Here is a 23016-nt window from a genome sequence, read left to right as displayed (position 1 = left end):
CGTGACACCACCTGTGGTATTTGGCAAGTAAGATGTTAGCCAACGCTGCGTGCAGATCCTCTGGGGCTGATGGTGTGTTGCAGCTTAGATGGTGTGGCTCCCCACAGGTGAAGCTGTAACCCCAGGGCAGTGTAAAGGTGGTTGGCATGGGGATGTAGCAGTGCCGACAGGGTAGGAAGCAGACAAGACACAGCGGGGTGCAATTTCTGTACCTTTACTTGATAACTGCAGTCCAGGGTCCTGATTACAGATGGGAACAGAGCAGGCTAGCCTGGAAGCAACTCAGAGATTCTCTCTCACAGACGGGCTGTGCAGTCTCCTTCCTAGCGCTTGTGTGGTGTGAAGCACTCCTGTACTTAATTACTCTGAAGTTCCTCCTGTAGGATGTTCCTAGAACTCTCACTTGTATGACAGACAGCTGTAGCCTGATCAGGTACGCTTCATTCCCGGCTCTCTATCCGTTTTGCTGTTGTGCCTCCAGTCTTAGATGGGAGTAGGGCATTTACAGCCTCCTACTCCTCTGGTGTCTGTGGCAGGACCGTTAGTATCCGTACCACCGTGGAGACCAGACTCCAGTTCTTGCGCTCTCAAGCTGAGGGAGCTCGTCTTCTGCAGCTCAACCTCCAGCTTCTCACTCCACGTCTGCACACTTCACCCTCCGCAGACTAACTAACTATTTCCTCCTCCTGGCCCACAGAGTGCACTCCTCCCCTTAATCCTGGTTCGGAGCTCCCCCTGCTGGCCTGGAGTGGAACTGTGTTGCATGTATGGATTGACTGTGAGAGAGACCCATCATTGCCTCCAAGCCTGGCATTACCCTCCCCTGGAGGAAGGCATAGCCACTGTGGCGACCATACTCCTGGGGGCGCCACATTCTCACTAAGCGGGAATCAAGGATTCTTTGGACTTCGTATTCCAAAGCACCCCCGACCAAAACTGGAGGAGGAGGCGACTGGACAGGACGAATCGGAGAGCGGTACAATTTGAGAAGGGACTTATGGAATACATTGGGCAGCTTAAATCATTGAGGGAGCTTCAGACGAAAGGCTACTGGGTTAATTACCTCAATAATTTCATACGGAACAATAAACCTGGGACCTAATTTGGCAGACGGCACTTTGAGCTTAATATTCCTTGTAGAAAGCCAAACTTTGTCCCCAACTCCCAGGTCCGGGCCCTTGGAGCGCCGTCTATTACCAGAAGAAGCTTGTCTAGTCTGAGCCCCTTTCAAGTTTTCGTTGACTTCCTACCAGATAGTTTTTAACTGATCTATGGACCTTTCTACCCCAGGGGAATCTGATATATTAGAAGAAAACGAAGCAAAGCGCGGCTGCAGCCCATGATTACAGTAGAAAGGGGTAGTCTTGATGGACTCCTGGCAGTGATTATTCATGGCAAACTCTGCTAGCGGCAGGTGATCCACCCAATCGGACTGATGCTCAGAGACATAACAACGTAGATACTACTCAAGAGCTTGGTTGGTGCGCTCGGTTTGACCATTGGTTTCAGGTTGATAGGCAGAGGAAAAGGACAATTCAATTCCAATCCGTTTACAGAATGCCCTCCAAAATTTTGAAATGATCTGGGTGCCCCTGTCGGACACAATATTCACAGGAGCACCCTGCAATCGTACAACATGAGTAATGAATAGGTTGCTCAGGGTCTCGGAATTAGGTAATCCAGACAGAGGAACAAAATTACACTGCTTGCTGAATCTATCCACCACCAACCAGATACACATCTTCCCTTCTGAGAGCGGTAGGTCAGTAATAAAGTCCATGGAGATATGAGTCCAAGGACCCTTAGGGGTAGGCAAGGACTGGAGCCACCCGGCAGGGCGATTATGGGGAGACTTAGCGCGAGCACAGGTTTCACAAGCCAGTACATAGTCCTTACAGTCCTTTACTATAGTTGGCCACCAAAAATTCCTGGTTACAAGTCTGATGGTGTTATTGATACCTGGATGCCCTGCAAGGACGGAATCATGTGATTCCTTCAGAACTTGGAGGCGGAATGTGGCCAGGACAAATAGTTTTTGGGGAGGAGTAGTGTCAGGGGCTTGTTCTGGGGATCTACGGATCTCTTTCAGAAGATCCAAAGACACAGTCAAAATTACTATCCCCTTGGCTAATACTGGAGTCGGTTCAGAGTCCTCGACCTGTGAGGGGCAAAAACTTCGAGAAAGGGCCTCAGCCCTTACATTTTTAGTACCCTGTCGGAAAGTGATAAAATCAAATCTAGAGAAGAACCAGGCCCACCTTGCCTGTCTGGGATTCAGTCTTTTTGCTGACTCCAAGTAGGTCAGGTTCTTGTGGTCAGTAATTATGGTGATCTTATGTTTGGCAACTTCGAGGAAGTGGCGCCATTCCTCGAAGGCTTATTTGATTGCCAATAACTCCCGATTACCTATATCATAATTCCTCTCGGTGGAAGAGAATTTTCGGGAAAAAAGGCACACGGACGAAGTTGAGTGAGGGCTGCAGTGCCTTGCGATAGCACTGCTCCTACTCCAACTTCAGAGGCATCTACCTCTACAATAAAGGGGCGGTCCAGATCAGGCTGAACCAATATCAGGTTAGAGGAGAAACATTCCTTTAATACGGAAAACGCATGAAGTGCTTCAGGCTTCCAGTTAACCACATTCGCCCCTTTCCAAGTCAAATCAGTGAGTGGTTTGGCTATCTCAGAAAAACCTTTAATGAATTTTCGATAGTAGTAAGTGAAACCCAGAAATCGCTGCAGTGCCTTTAAAGACTTGGGTTGTACCCATTCCTTAATGGGTTGGATTTTAGAAGGATCAATGCGAAACCCTTTAGCTGACAAAATATACCCCAGAAACTGTATCTCCTTGGTCATGAAGACACATTTCTCTAGTTTGGCGAATAAAGAATGCTCTCAAAGTCTCTAGAGGACAGAACAGACATGTTGGACGTGCGTCATAAGGTCAGCAGAATAAATCAGGATGTCATCCAAATAAACGACCACATATACACCACAGATGTCTCTGAAAATATCGTTCACAAAATTCTGAAATACTGCAGGTGCATTACTGAGTCCGAACGGCATTACGAGATACTCAAAGTGGCTGAGGGGTGTGTTAAACGCGGTCTTCCACTCATCTCCCTTCCTTATACAGACAGGATTATATGCTCCTTGGAGGTCAAGCTTAGTAAACCAATGGGCTCCCAACAGCTGATTAAAAAGATCAGGTATGAGTGGAAACAGATACTGGTTTTTCACAGTGATGGCGTTTAACTCATGGTAATCAATGCAAGGTCTGAGGCCACCATCTTTCTTTTCCACAAAAAAGAACCTGGCCCCAACTGGTGAGGTGGATGGTCTATCAAACCCTTTTCGTAAACTGTCTGCTATGTAGTCTTTCATGGCCTGACGTTCTGGACCAGAGAGACTAAATATTCTCCCCTTTGGGAGACGAGAATCCGGTATCAAGTCTATGGGGCAATCGTACTCTCTGTGAGGGGGTAATTTCTCTGATTCCAATATAGAAAAGACATACTCATAATCCCTGAAAACATAAGGTACAAAGGGAGGTTTGGCTTTAACTTGGTTCACTGATAGCGATATACAGTTGTCCTGACATTCTGGGCTCCAGTGCACGATATCACCCGAGTGCCAGTCTATAACTGGATTATGTTTGCGTAACCATGGCATACCCAGAACAACTGCGGATGATAAATTATTGATAACGAAAAATGACACATGTTCAGCATGTAATGATCCCACTGACATTAATACTTCCTTAGTGAAACTCCACTACACCCTGGGCAATAGGTGTGACATTAATCGTAGTGGTTCTAATGGGGGCATCAAGCCTTAGCATTGGTACGCCAAGATTCCTTGCTACCAGGAAATTCCCTTCTGAACCACTATCTACATAAGCCTCCAAACACACAGATTTCTTAAGGTAGGACAAAGAAATAGGTAAAAAGACTTTGGCCGCATCAGCGGGCAATACCTGGGCACCTGGGCAGGCATGACCAGAGCTACCCAAGTGCTGACATCCCGGAAGTGAAAACCTCTGACGTCCAGCGTTTTTCCAGAGGTCTCCAGACTGTGGCTTGTGCAGCATGTTAGTACAAGATGATGGGAGTGATCCTCCACAGGACTGAGCAATGAAGCAGGACACAGGTGCTTTAGCCACAGAATCAACTCAGAGAAAGAGAGGAGGGAAAAAAAAACTTCAGGGAAAAGGTAAGGTAATGCTTTTATATATATTCTGGATATATAAAAACGGTTTTGGGCCAGATATAATGTAACGTCCGTCTGTTGCGAGTCTGAGCTGCAAGTAAGACAGCACCCCAAGAAACCCCGAGACCCTTTACCCCCATACAGGGATCTGGAATTACAGTGGAGCCCAAGAGCTGGCTGCCTATGAGAGCAGCGGACCGGAGCAGGACGGTCGCCAGGAAGGGACTAATAAACGGAACCAAAAGCGTAGTCAGGAGTCAAAGTCAAAACCGGGCGAGCAGCAGAGGTGCAAAATCGGCAGGCAAAATCCAGGCTAAGGTCAGAGTCAAAATAGTAATTAAACACTAGATCACTGGGGAAACCAAGACTGTATCTGGCGACCTGTAGGACAGGTGTAAGGGGGTGAAGTACAGGAATAGCCGAGAGAGAGTTGCCTCCTCTGCTCCGTGCCCGGAACCATTGAGCAGGGCAGCAGGTTCCCCGGGGGACACAAAAGCAGCCTCTTCAGCGGCCAGGAACAGGAAGGGAGGAGAGCTGAGAGCGGGAAAAGTGTGCGGGTTTTCCTCAGAGCAGCGGAGACAGCAGACAGGGGAGGACGCTGACCCAGACCGGGAGAGAGATCTATGGTACAACAGCCAGAGTCAGAGTGACCGCGTGCAAAGACTGTAGACTGTGAGTACGTGAACCCAGGTACTGCAGTGTCAGGAAGGTTGCGCACTCACCCCTGTGATAAGACGTTTCTCTGTAAAGAGACTGCGCTCTGTGCTAAGACGTTTCCCTGCAAAGAAACTGCGCTCTGTGCTAAGACTTTTACTTGCAAAGAGACTGCGTTCTGCGCTGAGACTTTTCCCTGCAATGAGACTGCACCCAGTGACAGGGCTGTGACCTGCTTAGAGAGACTGTACCACGTACGAAGTTCCGGTGACCCTTGTGTTAATGCAGAGCCCCTGATTCCGGTGAGAAAGCACCGCTGCGGAGTTGGAAAGAAGGACCTGGAGCATAGGGGATATCGTTTGTCTCATACACCTCTGGCTCCCGCAGTAACCCCTCATATCTCGGCTGGACATTGTTAAAGGCACAGGATACAGAGTACTTCAGATGACAAGCGCTGCTGGTGATTCGGCGCCAACGTTGGAGAAGAGTGACCCTTCAATCAAGACCCCTTCAGACTGATAAGTTCCTCCATAGGAAAACTACCCTTATTACTGTTTAATACTGTTCATGCTTTTTGTCTGCTTGCTTAACTCGCTTTCATAATATTCATATTTATACTGTTAATTCTGCCAGTGTTATCCCCTGTAAATAAACCTCTCTTTAACTGTTGATCCGTCTGTTCTGTGGTGACATACTCATCTCCTGCACTTTATTACACAAGCTCCAAAGTATTTGAAGGACACGGCTACCTCTCACAGGCTCACAGCTTGATGACCTAATCTGGACCGCCCCCAGAACCAGGCCAGATGGCGATGCACGACTGGCACCACCCACTTCATCTGTGACAGAAGAGCGAAGCCTGCGCCCACCAGACGCCTGCGCAGGGATCCCTTCTCTGTCACCAACATCACCCACAGGAGAAACATGGTGATGCCCAACGACAGAGACATGCGTCAAAGGAGCGAGACCATATGAGGATATAGCCCTCCTATCACCGGCACCACCAGTCGAAGGAGTCCGGCGCCTCCCAGCGGCCGAGGCAGGAGCACCAGCCACCGAGTCCAACGGCGAAGTGACAGTAGTCGAAGGAGTCCGACGCCTCCCAGCGGCCAAGGCAGGAGCACCAGCCACCGAGTCCAACGGCGACGTGAAACCGCACTAGCCAGAAGCGAGCAGCTCCAGAGTCTAAGTCCTTTTTGCAGCCTACTGAGCATGCCCATGGGACGAACTCTCATTGGAGGTCGGAGGTCACATGCTCAGGTCCTGAAGTGGCTCGGATTGGACCATCAGGAAGGATGATGCTATAAAAGGTTTGCATGGCCGAGCGGCCATGTGTTAGTATAGACCCTTATTATATTTTGTGTGAGTGATGAGGGATGCATGTATCTGGTGACTGACTTATGACTCCCCTCCCTTGGATACACATGTTATAGGGCTATTAGAGTCAGAGTCAGCTCCTTGTAGTGCCACAGTGCTTCCAACTCACAGCACCTCTCTTCGCGCCATATTGTGCCATTCAGCAAAGGCACCTAAGGGTATGTGCACACGGTGCAGATTCTGCTGCGGATCCGCAGCGTTTCTGCAGCTGCGTGTCCGCAGCAGATTTAGGTGCGTTGTACAGTACCATTGTTTTCAATGGTAAACTGGAAAACGCTGTGCACATGCTGAGGATTTTTCCGCGCGGTTTTGCTGCGGTTTACAATCCGCAGCATGTCAATTCTTTAGTGCAGAAGCACTGCAGTTTCACACCTCATCCATTATGAGGTGTAAAACCGCAGGGAAAACCGCAGATAAACCGCAGGACTTTATCTGCGGTTTTTACTACAAAATCTGCAGAGCCAGAAAACTCTGTGTGCACATAGCCTAAGTGACTGCATCCGCCTACGCAACGCCATGCACAGTCTAGCGCTTTCTTTACCCTAGTCAGGGTGGTTAGTGGCGTCTGCCAGAGCGGTGCAGTGCGCACTTGGTGCGTTACTATTTCAGTTGCTTCCTTGCTGGCACCGCGGCTGCGGCACCGAGCACTAGTGGACTAGAGGCACTCTAACCCCGTGTCCTTGGGGCAGAGTCCTGTGTCTGCATACTAGCGCTCATCCGGCTGAGACCTGAGCTTAACAGGCTCCGCTGATTACACTCTGCGGCTACGCGGTTCTGTGGAGCAACAGAACTCGCTCCAGTGCACACAGGGTGACATTAACCCGCGTGTGTTCCTTTATTAGTTCCCGTATATCCTCCGCCATTACCGAGCAGCAGGTAACATTCTCTGCAGGGTGGACCCCGGGCTGCTATCCCTAACACTGGCGCCTCCTGCACGCGCCACCATATTCTCACCACCCAAACCCACATGATAAAGGAAGGAAGTTCCCGCGGGAATGGGGGACTAGGTTTTTTACTTCTGTTTTTAAAAAGGCAATTTTAGAGTGTCACATTTTGAACAAGAGAACATTTGGCTGTCAAAATACCACCTTCACGTTGTTGTATCAGCTCCACCATTAGGACACTGGAGAATTGGGCAACTTACTCATTTTTTCCATTCTCTGCCATCTAGAGCCTTTTATAAAAATGAGAAAACAATTTTCGAGAAGGAATGTTCAAAGACCGGCCACTTAAGACACACTTTGTCATTCTCATATTCCCTCCTGATGGAACCCCCAGATCAACCTAAAACACTTTTTTCAAACCCAATGGGAGATGGACCTGAATTGCACCTTGACAAAAGATCAATGGAGGCGTATCTTTACCTTGACACATAAAACATCCATCAGCTCACGATTTCAAGAGGCCGGGTACAAATTACTCTCTCGATGGTACAGAGTTCCCACTCGCCTACACTCTGTATTTCCAGAGGTCAGTCCTATATATTGGAGGTGTGGGGAGGATGGCCGCCTTCTTCATATTTTATGTTCCTGTAAATTCCTGTCGCCTATCTGGGAAATAGTACAGCTAGTGATTCGTAGATTTCTCAGATCTCATTTCTGACCTTGACCCGGCTGTCGCTCTCCTTCAGCTCAGTGACATCTTGTATAAAAACTCAATTCTGAGGCATTTGATTACGTCTGCTAGAACATGTATCTCTATGGAAAAGTGACAGCACCCCTACAGTCTCACTTTGGTTCTCTAAAATAAACGAGATCATGGTGATGTAGGAGCTCACCTCAACGATCAACAACACTCATGATAAATTCTATAAAACGTGGTTTTGCTGGCTGGAATTTAGATCCTCAGCAGATTACCTAGACCTTATAGGGGATGGGTAAGGTTACACCTCAAGATGCTCTCCGATGTTCCTCTCCTCCCCATCCCCTTATTCCCCTTGTCTTTGAGTGTTTTTGTACTTTTACATTGCGCAGGTGCCCGGAAAGGTCGGAGAGGTGCGGCGCCTGCGCAGTGCAGTACTTTACTCTGCCCTTAACAGGGCAGATAAAGTACGCCTGTGCCGGAGCCGAGGCAGAAGAAAGAAGGAGGACAGCATCGTATGAAGATGGGAGGCGCTGGACCGGACCAGACGCCAGGGTGAGTATAATATAACTCGTTTTTCTTATCGTTCAGGTTACATCGGGGGCTTATCTACAGCCATACAGAATGCGGTAGATAAGCCCCTGATGGCGGTGCCGGCAGCTGATAGGGCTAAAATGTGGTGACAGATTCCATTTAAAAATTGCTCCACTTTTGAGAAAGGAAAGGATTTTTAATAACAGCTCAATTGCAAAGTTGCTTGTTTTTACCCAAGATGAGAATAACCCTTTAAACTGCAGCAAATGTCAATTTATTTGTGAGACACATTGCATGGAGCAGGCCATAAAGTGGTGCCTAACGTGAGATGTACAGTACATGGACAGCCTATGTCCGTAAGGGGTTAGATACACACCATGTGGTCAATCAATATCAGTTGTGATCAGTCTCTGTCCACTTTTGTCGTATGTACTCCTCCTCACCCACTCATCTGTGACTAGTCTATATCGCCATCTACAGGCCGCGCGATGCATTGCACAGACTGATATCCAGCACGCTCACAAAGCAACGTAAGAAAACGATTGAAGCAGCTGAGATAACGACTAATAGGATTCCAGAATTATTAATTTCTGATACATTATTAGATAAATGACCAACAATTATCACCTATACACAGCGTCCAATCATGTGTATATACAGTATGCATACATATATCCATGTATATAATATATAGACACATATATACGAATATGTATGCATGATGTATGCATGTATATAAATCTAATATATAAAGCTGAATGTGGGTGTGGGTGTATATATGTATGTATGTATATATGTATGTGTGTGTCCGGGATAGGCATCCGCACCGTCGCAGCTACAGCCACAAAATTTTGCACAGTCACACATCTGGACCCCGAGAGCGTCATAGGCTATGTTGGGAGGCGAAATTTTAACCCCACGCGTTCCAATTCACCAAACAATTTTGCCCCTATCTGCATAATGGGGAAAAAGTGAAAGGAAAAGTGTTGGTGGCAAATTGACAGCTGCCAGATGTGAACAAGGGGGACTGAAAGAATGAGAGCGATGGCGCCAAAGAGTATATACCGTACAGTTGCTAAGGTGGGGCCCTGACATGGGATACTCACCACACACGGGGATATGAACACACACACAAAATGCACCACACACTACCACGTGCTTCCCCACATAGACCACCCTCAGCACACATTTCAGCACACATACACCAACCTCGCCACATAAAAGTCGGAACACAAAAGTCGCCACTCAAAACTCGCCACGCTGTCCCAGAGCTGTTTAAAAGATGAAAAATGAGCTGTGATTGGTTGCTATCAGCAACAGTTTCCTTTGTAGACAGTTGTGGTAACTGAGGCCTATTATTCTTATCATTTCTATGGTGTTATCGTCCTTCTGTAAAGCTGGAAATAACACAATGTATTACCGTGCCAGCACAGACCACCCTCTGACACAGACTGCAGGGAGAGCCCAGTATCACACAGGATAGGATTAGATACACAGCTCAGCAGTCAGTATCACACAGGATAGGATTAGATACACGGCTCAGCAGTCAGTATCACACAGGATAGGATTAGATACACGGCTCAGCAGTCAGTATCACACAGGATAGGATTAGATACACGGCTCAGCAGTCAGTATCACACAGGATAGGATTAGATACACGGCTCAGCAGTCAGTATCACACAGGATAGGATTAGATACACAGCTCAGCAGTCAGCATCACACAGGGGAGGATTAGATATGCAGCTCAGCAGTCAGTATCACACAGGAGAGGATTAGATACACAGCTCAGCAGTCAGTATCACACAGGATAGGATTAGATACACAGCTCAGCAGTCAGTATCACACAGGATAGGATTAGATACACAGCTCAGCAGTCAGTATCACACAGGATAGGATTAGATACACGGCTCAGCAGTCAGTATCACACAGGATAGGATTAGATACACAGCTCAGCAGTCAGTATCACACAGGATAGGATTAGATACACAGCTCAGCAGTCAGTATCACATAGGATAGGATTAGATAAACAGCTCAGCAGTCAGTATCACATAGGATAGGATTAGATAAACAGCTCAGCAGTCAGTATCACACAGGATAGGATTAGATACACGGCTGAGCAGTCAGTATCACACAGGATAGGATTAGATACACAGCTCAGCAGTCAGTATCACACAGGATAGGGTTAGATACACAGCTCAGCAGTAAGTATCACATAGGATTAGATAAACAGGTCAGCAGTCAGTATCACACAGGATAGGATTAGATACACGGCTGAGCAGTCAGTATCACACAGGATAGGATTAGATACACAGCTCAGCAGTCAGTATCACACAGGATTGGATTGGGTACACGGCTCAGCAGTCAGTATCACACAGGATAGGATTAGATACACGGCTCAGTAGACGGTATCACACAGGATAGGATTAGATACACGGCTGAGCAGTCAGTAACACATGATAGGATTAGGTACACGGCTCAGCAGTCTGTATCACACAGAATAGGATTAGATACACAGCTCAGCAGTCAGTATCACATAGGATAGGGTTAGATACACGGCTCAGCAGTCAGTATCACACAGGATAGGATTAGATATACGGCTGAGCAGTCAGTATCACACAGGAGAGGAATAGACACATGGCTCAGCAGTCAGTATCACACAGGATAGGATTAGATACATGGCTCAGCAGTCAGTATCACACAGGAGAGGATTAGTTACACGGCTCAGCAGTCAGTATCACACAGGATAGGCTTAGATACACGGCTCAGCAGACGGTATCACACAGGATAGGATTAGATACACAGCTCAGCAGTCAGTATCACACAGGATAGGATTAGATACACAGCTCAGCAGTCAGTATCACACAGGATAGGATTAGATACACAGCTCAGCAGTCAGTATCACACAAGATAGGATTAGATACACTGCTCAGCAGTCAGTATCACACAGGATAGGATTAGATACATGGCTGAGCAGTCAGTAACACACGATAGGATTAGATACACAGCTCAGCAGAAAGTATCACACAGGAGAGGATACTTGGGTAATTGTTTATTAGTTAATTTGTGTTTCAAATCTGTAGTGTTGAATATATGATGTGAAATGTTCTTATGTGCAATATAATCATTATAATTTGTTATAACTAACCACAGTTGGTTACTATGCCGGGCAACGCCGAGCTCTTCAGCTAGTCTAATATACAAAGCTCAATGTGGGTGGGTGTGTCCGGGAGGATTGGCATCCGCACCGTCGCAGCTACAGCCACAAAATTTGGCACAGTCATACATCAGGACCCCGAGAGCATCATAGGCTATGTTGTGAGGTGAAATTTTAACCCCGCGCGTTCCAATTCACCAAACAATTTTGCCCCTATCTACATAATGGGAGAAAAGTGTATGTATGTATTGGCATCTGCACCGTCGCAGCTACAGCCACAAAATTTTGCACAGTCACACGTCTGGACCCCGAGAGCGTCATAGGCTATGTTGTGAGGTGAAATTTTAACCCCGGGCGTTCCAATTCACCAAACAATTTTGCCCCTATCTACATAATGGGGAAAAAGTGAAAGGAAAAGTGTTGGAGGCAAATTGACAGCTGCCAGATGTGAACAAGGGGGACTGAAAGAATGTGGATCTGAGGAGGGTTCTTATAGCATCAGGGGAGAGCCGTCCCCTGTCGCTTATACTCCTATCTGAGCGTGCCCGACCCTGCTCTATCCGTGCTGCACGCCAATCATTGTCTGTCTGCCTGGTATTCTGACCCTGTTCTGTTACGGTTTACGTCTTTGGTTTGCTGACTCTGTACCTGCTTTGCCCGTGCTGTGTATGACCCTTGGCTTTGTCTGACCTCCCTTCTGATTATCCCTCCTGTACCGTGCCTGCCCGTACTGTGTATGACCTCTGGCTTTGTCTGACCTCCCTTCTGATTATTCCTCCTGTACCGTGCCTGCCCGCACTGTGTATGAACCTTGGCTTTGTTTGACCACTCTCTGTCTCTCCCTTGTCACCTGTCACAGTAGCGTTGTGGGAGCTCAGCGATAGCTCCGCCCCCTCCTTCTGACGCGCGGTCACATGACCGCAGGTCCTGCGGGCTCTGAGCGCTTCCATACCGCTCTGCCGTCCCCGCAGGTCCTGGACCCGGTTTTGCCTGCACCCACGTGGTGCTCCAGCCTGCCTCTGCGAGGTAAGACGCTGGGTATCATCCAACCACCCTGTGTGCTTGCCCCCTGAGCTGTTGGGCAGTAACCTGGTCTCTGTCTAAAGCCTGATATGTATCCTCTATCTGAAAGCCAGAAGGTGAACATCCTGATTGGGCAGCTAACAGGTGCAGCACAGAGAGAAGTAAAAGCCTCGCAGGACACTGATAAAGAGACTGTTAAAAAGATTTTGGCTAAGCTAAGAAGGACCTTTGCACCACGGGTGAAATCAAGATGAGGTTCTTTGGCTGTAAACAGAAAGTGCAGGACAGTATAAGGGACTATGCTCTTAACATGCAGGAGGCGCTGCGAGCCGTCAAGCAAATTGATCCTGACAGTGTGAAAGAGGAAGACAAACTGTTAAAGGAGCAGTTCATTGAAGGACTCCTATCCAGTACCCACAGAGCCAGCTGCGCATCATCACCCTACAAAACCCTGACCTGGACTTTGCTGATTTCAAGGACAGGGCTATTCGGGTACTGCAGGAACCAACTGTCAACCGTCCAGCGCCCCCTAGGCGCCCAGCGATCACCTACCACCAGGAAGCAACATCTTTCCCTTCCATCCCTGTGGATGCTGATGCACAGACTCTGGGTAAAGATCCAACAGAAGAGCTGCATCTTCAGGTCCAGGAGTTGACCAAAGGTATGGCCGCGCTTACTAAAACCGTGTAGTCCCTGCAGGTGTCCTCCAAGGAGAAGATCCAGCTTGCTTCCAGCCCAGAGGATGTCCCGTGGCTCTGGAAGAGGAGAACCCCGCCACTCCGAGGGAGGAACAACGATCGCTATGATCAGGACAGACGTGTCATCTGTCGTCGCTGCCACAAGGCAGGTCATCTTGCATGATTCTGTCCTTTAAACGAGTAACCCCTGGGGCAGAGGGCCAACCCCCAGGAGTAGGACCACAACGCCCAAGGAACTGGCAAGCCAAGTATGTTGGAGGGAGACCGATCCTTCCAGTGGGGATTCACGGCATCCCCATGAACGCTTTGCTGGACACTGGCTCGCAGGTGACCACTATGCCGTATATCCTTTACAAGCGGTATTGGGCTGACTCTGAACTTACCCATGGCCCAACTGATGAACTGACAGTAGTTGCCAGTAATGGTCAGTCTTTGCCGCAGATAGGATGTAAAGAAATTACTGTTAATGTAGGTCGGGTAGAGCTAAAATCTCAAGGTCTGATAGTTGTGGATATTGATTGACGTGAATGTAATCCTATGATGACTCTTGGTACAAATGTAATTGAAAATTGTCTTTCTGACAACAGGTGGCTGAGACTGCTGGTTCCAGTGAACAACGAGTCCTGCAGAAGGAGATCAAGGCCCTGATGCAAAGACAGCAGGTAGAACTCTCTGGCGGAGAAATTGGCAGCGTCAGAGTGAGTGATGCTTTCCCCATTGCAATACCCCCCAGATGTGAAATGTTGATTTGGTGTCGGGCAGCCATAGGCCTCAGAGGAAAAGATTACCAGGCATTGGTAGAGCCAGAGGGGTGGTTGATGTACGTAAAGGGAGAGTGCCTGTATGCCTTTTGAATTGTGGGGAGGAGGAAGCCACAATACCTCGGTATGCCACAATTGCTAAGCTGCTTACTGTAAGCAACAACGCCATGAAGGCAGCAGAGCCCTTGGTCTCATCCGACCAGGTGGAGGACAATGGCTCTGTAAAGCAGCTGGAGGAGTGGTGCCAGCAACTGCAGGTGGGGACTGACTCTACACCTTCATACCAGAAAAATGGGGTTTACAGGGTGACCCAGGAGTATGAGCGGGTATTCCGTAAACACCCTCTAGATTTTGGGAAGGCAAAAGGGGTTCAACATTATATCCCCAATGGAGATCATCCACCCATAAAAGAAAGGTACCGGCCTATACCCCCAACACAATACCAATGTGCTAAGAGTATGTTGAGAGAGATGAAGGAAGCAGGGGTTATCTGAGACTTTTGTAGCCCCTGGGCAGCTCCAATAGTTTTTGTAAAGAAAAATGATGGTACCATGAGAATGTGTGTTGATTACAGGAAAATTAACAGCATTACACATAAAGATGCCTACCCATTACCCAGAATTGAGGAATTATTAGCTGCACTTAAAACTGCTAACTATTTTTCCACCTTGGATCTCACTAGTGGGTATTGGCAGGTTCCCGTGGCAGAGGCAGACAAGGAGAAAACAGCATTTACCAACCCAATGGGTCTCTGTGAGTTCAACTATATGCCATTCGGGCTCTGCACCGCTCCAGGAACATTTCAACGGCTGATGGAGTGCTGCCTGGCACACATGAACTTTGAGACAGTCCTGTTGTACCTTGATGATGTCATTGTTTTCTCCAAGACTTATGAAGACCATCTGGAGCACCTGGCTGAGGTGTTTGAAGCCTTGTCCAACTTTGGCCTGAAGGTGAAGCCTTCCAAATGCCACCTCCTGAAGCCCAAAGTACAGTACCTCGGTCATGTAGTGAGTGCAGAAGGTGTGACACCAGATCCTGACAAAGTCACAGTCATCCGGGACTGGCCGAAGCCCAGCAACCTCCATGAAGTACGCCAATTCCTCGGACTGGTAGGTTACTACCGAAGATTCATCAAAGGCTTCACTGATATAGCCACCCCTATGCAAAATCTTTTGGTGGGGCAATCCAAGAAAGCCAAACAGAAGAATTCCACCTTTGAATGGAATGAGGAACTGGAGAGGTCCTTCACCCGACTGAAGATGGCTCTCACAGGAGATGAAGTTCTGGCCTACCCAGATTATGACCAGCCCTTTGTGTTGATGCCAGCAACGTGGGGCTTGGAGCAGTACTGTCACAGGTACAGAATGGCAAAGAAAGGGTGATGTCCTACGCCAGCAGGAAGCTTCATCCCACTGAAAGGAACTCTGACAACTACAGTTCCTTCAAACTGGAGTTCCTCGCCATAGTCTGTGCTGTGACTGAAAGATTCAAGCATTCCCCAGCTTCAGCCAAGTTTACCATCTTCACGGACAACAACCCGTTGACTCACTTGGAAACTGCAAAACTAGGTGCACTGGAGCAGTGATGGATGGCTCGGCTGTCTAGCTATGAATTTACCATCAAGTACCGAGCAGGGAATAAGAATGCCAATGCTGATGCGCTGTCCAGAATGCCTAATCTGCCAGATGCAGGAGAAGACCCTGAGGCTCTTGAAGAAATAGAGTTACCTCCCTTCCACCGGCCACTTGCGGCCCAACATGATCAAGGAGTGAGAAACAGACGGTCTGGCTTGAAAGAGGTCACCCTAAATCCATTGCCCCATCATGACTGGGCAGAAACTCAGGATAATGACCCCGCAGTCCGCCTGGTGAAGGAGCTACTGTCACAAGCTGACTCACGTCCAGAGTCGGATGCTCCTGAAGAAACCCAGCAGTTGTGGAAGGAGAGAGGCCGGCTGTTCATTTATGAAGGAAAGCTGTGTTGGAGGAGTATCAATGCCCGCACTCATGAGCTGGTCTGGCAGGTGATAGTCCCAAAGAGAGAGGCATCAATGGTCTTGGAAGCATACCACAATGGAGCTGGACACTTCGGATGGAAGAAGTTGGAAGCCTTGCTCTGGGAGAGATTCTACTGGGTTGGTATGAGGAAAGTCATTGAAAGGTGGTGCCGGGAGTGTGGACAATGTAACCAGCGCAGAAAGGATCGAAACAGCCAGAGAGCTCCTCTACAGCCAATAATAACCAAACAGCCACTTGAGTTGGTCGCCCTGGACCATGTGAAGCTGGTCCCAAGCCGTTCAGGCTAAATCTATGCTCTTACCATCGTGGACCACTACTCAAGATTCCTGGTAGTTGTGCCTGTCAAAGATCAAACAGCCAGGACAGCAGCCAGAGCCTTTCAACAGCACTTCTGTAGACCACATGGATATCCTGAGCAAGTGCTTACAGATCAAGGTCCCGCCTTTGAGGCAGAAGTGTTCCAGGAATTCTGTAACTTGTACGGTTGTAAGAAGATCAGGACAACACTGTATCATCCACAGACCAATGGCATGTGTGAAAAGATGAACCAGGTGGTGATCGACCTGCTGAAGACCTTGCCTTTGGAAGAGAGGAATCTGTAGCCAGAAAAGTTGCCAGATCTGGTAGACCTCTACAACCACATTTCTGTGAATTCCACCAGCTGCACTCCAGCCTACCTAATGAGAGCAAGGCCTGGTAAGCTGCCTATTGATTTGGATATGGGAGTCCTTACACCTGAGGTGACGTCACCAGATGCTGACTGGGACACAGAGAGGCAGCAACAGTATCGAAGAGTACAGGAGTGTGTAGAAAAGAGTCTAGCTCAGGCAAGACAAAAACAAGAAAGGCACTACAATCAGTATGCACCTGCAGTCCCCTTGTCACCAGGAGAACATATCCTCAAGAGGAAAAGAAGACTGCATAAATTGGATGACCAATGGGAAGCTGAACCCTACACCATTCTACCCTCAAATTTTGACAATACCAAGGTGTGCCTTATTAATAAATATGGAGGAGAAACCTCAGCAGCAGTGTCAAGGGATAATTTTAAATTATGCCCTGACCAGTTAAAAGAAACAATGGAAGAACAAAATAATATCCAACCCATAGAAGAAGAAAAGATCAGCACTATACTTGGAGAATTCCCTGCAAATTGAACTAAAGTAAATGATGCCATAGTAGTGCCAGTGTTGACATTTCCCCAACTGGTAGTACAAGAAGACGAGACTCAAGAGAACTCGGAGAATCAGGAAGTTCAGGTAGCAGATGCCATACCAGCAGTGGAACCAGAGAACCCTCGCCCTGCCAGTGGTGAATCTGTCATACCCATGGTGAGTCTAGGAGTTTTTTAGACAGCTACTACCCAGTTTACCTACAGTGAGCAAAAGTGGACCTAGAAAATCTAGTATCCCTGTGCTACATAGAAACATCAGTAGTGTAGCCAGTTCAGCACCAGTGGTTAGTACTAGACAACCAGTGAGGTCCCCAATCACACCAGTATTACGCAAGTCTACTCATACTACACAAGGTATACCACCCATTAGATTCCGCATATAATCAAATTAAAGTAATGTAACTGCTGAAATGTATATATGTAACTGTTTTCAAGTTTGTGCCTACAGATAATCTGTAAGAATTCTCCTTTTTAAATTTATCCTGTTTAGTTTTGATGGACATTCTGGCCACAGGACTGTGTGTGGTCACCACCTTTGTAAATAGTTCACCATTTGCCCAGGAATGGACCATGGACATTGATGCTTGGACTTATCATCATAGGACTATTTTTGGAGCTTTTGGTTTTTGTAAATTTTTCATTTTTTCTTAAATCTTGTAACCTTCATATTGTTTATATGTTTTTCATGCTTTCTTTTATCAGTCCAGGAGTACTGACTTTCACTAGGGGGGGATGTGGCGCCCCCAGGAGTATGGTCGCCACAGTGGCATTGCCTTCCTCCAGGGAGGGTGATGTCAGGCTTGGAGGCAATGAAGGGTCTCTCTAACAGTTAACCATGTCATGCAACACAGTTCCCACTCCAGGCCAGCAGAGGGAGCTCTGAACCAGAATTGGGGGAGGAGTGCTCTCTGAGGGCCAGAAGTTAGTGTGAGGAGGACAGCGAGTGTAGAAGTGTGGAGAGAAGCTAGAGGTTGAACTGAGGATAGAGAGCTCCCTCCCAGTGTTAGCGCATGATCTGGAGCCTGGTCTCCACGGTTGTATGGATACTGAAGGTCCTGCAACAGAAACCAGAGGAATAGGAAGCTGTAAATGCTCTATTCCCAACTAAGACTCGGAGGCACAACAGCGACGGGTGAGCCAAGAGAGATAGAGGGCTACAGCTGTCTGCCATACGAGGTAGTTCTAAGCGAAGATAAGAAGGAGGAACTTCAGTGTAACACAGTACTGGATGTACCTCAAGCCAGCGCTAGGAAGGAGACTACACAACCCATCTGATAGAGAGATCCCTGAGTTGCTTCCAGGCTAGCCTGCTCCTGTGCCATGTGTAACCAGGACCCTGGACTGCGTTTTCCAAGTAAAGGTAAAGAAACTGCACCCTGTTGTGTCCTTGCCTCCTTCCTGCAACATCCTCAGCACTGCTACATCTCTGTGCCAAACACTGCACCGTCTTCCTAACATTCCGCTACACTGCCCTGGGACCAACAGCCCTACCTGTGGAGGGCTACAACATCATTGCTGCACTACACCATCTGTCCCAGAGGTTCTGCTTGCAGCGTCGGCTTAACACCTCCCTTGCCGAACACCACAGGTGGCGTCACGAATCACTTATAAACTTTATTCCCAACTCAACCCCTTTTACATGGGCGCCCAGGGCCACGTACCAGGTCACCGCTGCTGTGACAATCCCCTCTGAGAGACCGGCCCGGTACCGAATACCCCACAGCCCTGGGAGGGTGACCCATTATCGTCCTTCTGTAAAGCTGGAAATAACAATTTATTACCGTGCCAACACAGACCACCCTCTGACACAGACTGCAGGGGGAGCCCAGTATCACACAGGATAGGATTAGATACATAGCTCAGCAGTCAGTATCACACAGGAGAGGATTAGATACACGGCTCAGCAGACAGTATCACACAGGATAGGATTAGATACGCAGCTCAGCACACAGTATCATCACACAGAATCTATAATAATAAATGCGCTAAGCAGCTTCCGTCTGGTTGTAACACAGCTTCTGTCCGGTTGTAACTTGGTGACGTCACATCCAGACAGAAGCTGCCTTTGGCGGTAGCACTGTGCCTCTTCTGCCCCCCGCACACTCCCTGACACCATATATCTTCCTAACACACACCTTCCTCACCATGCCAGCAGTCACCACACACCTCTTGCCATGTTAACCCTCAACACACACTCCTCAACACACACACCTCCTCAACACACACTCCTCTCACCTTTCACCGTCTCCACTCACGTCCCCCCTCTTTCACTCCACATACGACCCTTTCTCTCACTCCGTCTCTCATACTCACGCCGTCATCGCCGCTGCTCCACGATCACCGTCGGCATCGGCACGATCCCCGACATCTTCTTCCGCCGTCGCCATCCTGGATCCAGACGTTGTCCACGCCAGCGACATGTTCTTGCGGCGATGCCATCTTGGATCGGCGAAATCCCGCGATCCTCAAGATGGCGTTGGCGAAATCTCGCGAGATTTCGCCTATGCCATCTTGAGGATTGCGGGATTTCGCTGATCCAAGATGGCGTCGCCGCAAGAACATGTCGCCGGTGTGGACGACCAGGGCCGCCATCAGGGCATGACAGCCCTTACTGCTGTATGGGGCCCGATGAACAGCAGTACAGAAGGGGGCCCCGCAGATCAGGGGCCCCGCTCCTGTGCTTAGAGTCATCGGGCCCCAAGTGCTGCATGTCATGGGGCGCCAGGCGGGCCCCAAGTGTGCGCTGCGGTCGCCGGTCGGGCCCCAAGTGTGCACTGCAGCCGGGCCTGCAGCGCGCACATCAGCAGAGCCGCCACAGTGGCCGACATCCAAAGCTACAGAAGCACTGAAGGACCTGTGGTGACGTCATCATTACCACAGTCCTTCACCATTGATCAGCCCGCCCCCTGGTCACATGACGATGACGTCACCACAGGTCCTTTCAGCTCACCCTCACACAGCTGCAGCTCCAACTTCAACACAGGAGCGAGGCCAGGTAAGAAAAAAAGTTTTTATTTTATTTTATTATTGAAAGGGGCAATATGTTTCCCTGGCAGAATGGAGACTCGGGGGAAGGACTGGAGACACACAGGGGCAAATATGGAGAAATGGGGGCAGAATGCAAGACATGGGGGCAGAATGCAGACATAATGGGGGCAGAATGCAAGACATGATGGGGGCAGAATGCAAGACATGATGGGGGCAGAATGCAAGACATGATGGGGCAGAATGCAAGACACGATGGGGCAGAATGCTGGACATGATGGGGGCAGAATGCTGGACATGATGGGGGCAGAATGCTGGACATGATGGGGCAGAATGCTGGACATGATGGGGGCAGAATGCTGGACATGATGGGGGCAGAATGCTGGACATGATGAGGGCAGAATGCTGGACATGATGAGGGCAGAATGCTGGACATGATGGGGGCAGAATGCAAGACATGATGGGGGCAGAATGCAAGACATGATGGGGCAGAATGCAGACATGATGGGGCAGAATGCAAGACATGATGGGGGCAGATTGCAAGACATGATGGGGGCAGATTGCAAGACATGATGGGGCAGATTGCTGGACATGATGGGGGCAGATTGCTGGACATGATGGGGGCAGAATGCTGGACATGATGGGGGCAGAATGCTGGACATTGTGGGGGCAGAATGCAAGACATGATGGGGCAGAATGCAGATATGGGGGGCAGAATGCAAGACATGATGGGGGCAGAATGCAAGACATGATGGGGGACAGAATGCAAGACATGATGGGGACAGAATGCAAGACATGATGGGGCAGAATGCAAGACATGATGGGGGCAGAATGCAAGACATGATGGGGGCAGAATGCAAGACATGATAGGGCAGAATGCAGACATGATGGGGGCAGAATGCAAGACATGGGGGCAGAATGCAGATATGATGGGGGCAGAATGCAGACATGGGGGCAGACTGTGCCAGTAAGACAGGATGGGGCAGAATGTGACAGTGAGACACAGGAGGGGGCAGAAAGTGAGACATGGGGGCAGAATGTGACAGTAAGACACAGCAGGGGGCAGAATGCGAGACATGGGGGCAGAATGTGACAGTGAGACACAGGAGGGGGCAGAATGCGAGACATGGGGGCAGAATGTGACAGTGAGACACAGGAGGGGGCAGAATGCGAGACATGGGGGCAGAATGTGACAGTGAGACACAGGAGGGGGCAGAATGCGAGACATGGGGGCAGACTGTGCCAGTAAGACAGGATGGGGCAGAATGTGACAGTGAGACACAGGAGGGGGCAGAATGCAAGACATGGGGGCAGAATGTGACAGTAAGACACAGCAGGGGGCAGAATGCGAGACATGGGGGCAGAATGTGACAGTGAGACACAGGAGGGGGCAGAATGCGAGACATGGGGGCAGAATGTGACAGTGAGACACAGGAGGGGGCAGAATGCGAGACATGGGGGCAGAATGTGACAGTGAGACACAGGAGGGGGCAGAATGTGAGACATGGGGGTAGAATGTGACAGTGAGACACAGGAGGGGGCAGAATGTGACAATGAGACACAGGAGGGGGAAGAATGTGACTGTAATGACACAGGAGGGGGCAGAATGTGAGACATGGGGCAGAATGTGACAGTAAGACACAGGAGGGGGCAGAATGTGAGACATGGGGGCAGAATGTGACAGTAAGACACAGGAGGGGGCAGAATATGACAGTGAGACACAGGAGGGGGCAGAATGTGACAGTAATGACACAGGAGGGGCAGAATGTGAGACATTGGGGCAGAATGGACATGGGGCAGAATGTGACAGTAAGACACAGGAGGGGGCAGAATGTGACAGTGAGACACAGGAGGGGGCAGAATGTGACAGTAAGACACAGGAGGGGGCAGAATGTGACAGTGAGACACAGGAGGAGGCAGAATGTGACAGTAAGACACAGGAGGAGGCAGAATGTGACAGTAAGACACAGGAGGGGGAAGAATGTGACAGTAAGACACAGGAGGGGGCAGAATATGACAGTGAGACACAGGAGGGGGCAGAATGTGACAGTGATACACAGGAGGGCAGAATGTGAGGCACGGGGGCAGAATGTGAAAGTGAGACACAGGACGGAGCAGAATGTGAGACATGGGGCAGGATGGGAGACACATGGTGCAGGATCATGGGGCAGGATGGATACGATGTAGACGGGGAAGGATCGGGAGATCATATGGGGGTAGAATGGATACTCATGAGGGCAGGATGAGAGAAAATATGGCTGAAGTCAGGAATGAGACACACAGGGGTCAGGATGGGGGATATTATGTTTTAATGTTTTATTTATTGAAATCTGCAAGTTACATCCGAAAGAAAGCAATCAACAAAGTAGCTTACAAAATTATTATATAACCTACAAATTCCACTTTTCGGGAGTTAAACAGATGGTTTGAAATATCAATTCATGGCAAAAACTATTGATATATAGAAGTTTAAGGACAACAACAGCCTAAAAGGAACTTCCAGTAGCAAGATTATCTGGGTTCAAATCTGGGTTCTTCCCATCCACACGCCCCTGCTACATCACATATGCCATGATTTCAAACAAAGATGAAGAAGAACAAAAAAGAAGAAAAGAGAAAAAAAACAGTATAGGGAGTAAAGGGACAGGAGGTCAAGTAATTAGAGGGAGAAGTTGGGAGATAGGGGTGGAATATAGGGGAAGTAAGGGGGGGGGGGAGAGGGGAACACTAGGCAACAAGGGTTTCGTCCACTCTGATAAAGCCGAGCAAGGAGGCCACTATAGCCTTATCAACTTCTACTAATGGATCTGAATCGGGTCCATGGGTGCCATACTCTTTCAAAAGC

General features: G+C 48.8%; 1 protein-coding gene across 6 annotated transcripts in view; it reads left to right on the top strand.

Annotated features, from left to right (window-relative positions):
* The window catches only part of RNF4 (ring finger protein 4), a 137880-nt gene that overhangs the window by 16043 nt on the left and 98821 nt on the right, over positions 1 to 23016 (top strand). For 4 of the 6 annotated variants that reach the window (XR_012231946.1, XR_012231943.1, XR_012231945.1 and 1 more), the window contains exon 2: positions 13818 to 13892. The gene's annotated coding sequence lies outside the window, so the exon portion shown is untranslated. Of the gene's footprint in view, positions 1 to 13817; positions 13929 to 17676; positions 18561 to 23016 lie in introns of those variants that run through there. The other 2 variants (XR_012231948.1, XR_012231947.1) reach the window with 2 other exon arrangements.

This window comes from Dendrobates tinctorius, unplaced genomic scaffold (assembly GCF_039654945.1).
Source record: "Dendrobates tinctorius isolate UK_male_01 unplaced genomic scaffold, ASM3965494v1 ptg000039l, whole genome shotgun sequence".
Lineage (NCBI taxonomy): Eukaryota > Metazoa > Chordata > Amphibia > Anura > Dendrobatidae > Dendrobates > Dendrobates tinctorius.
Note: the sequence above shows the minus strand (reverse complement) of the source record. Positions and strands in the feature narration are given on the sequence as shown.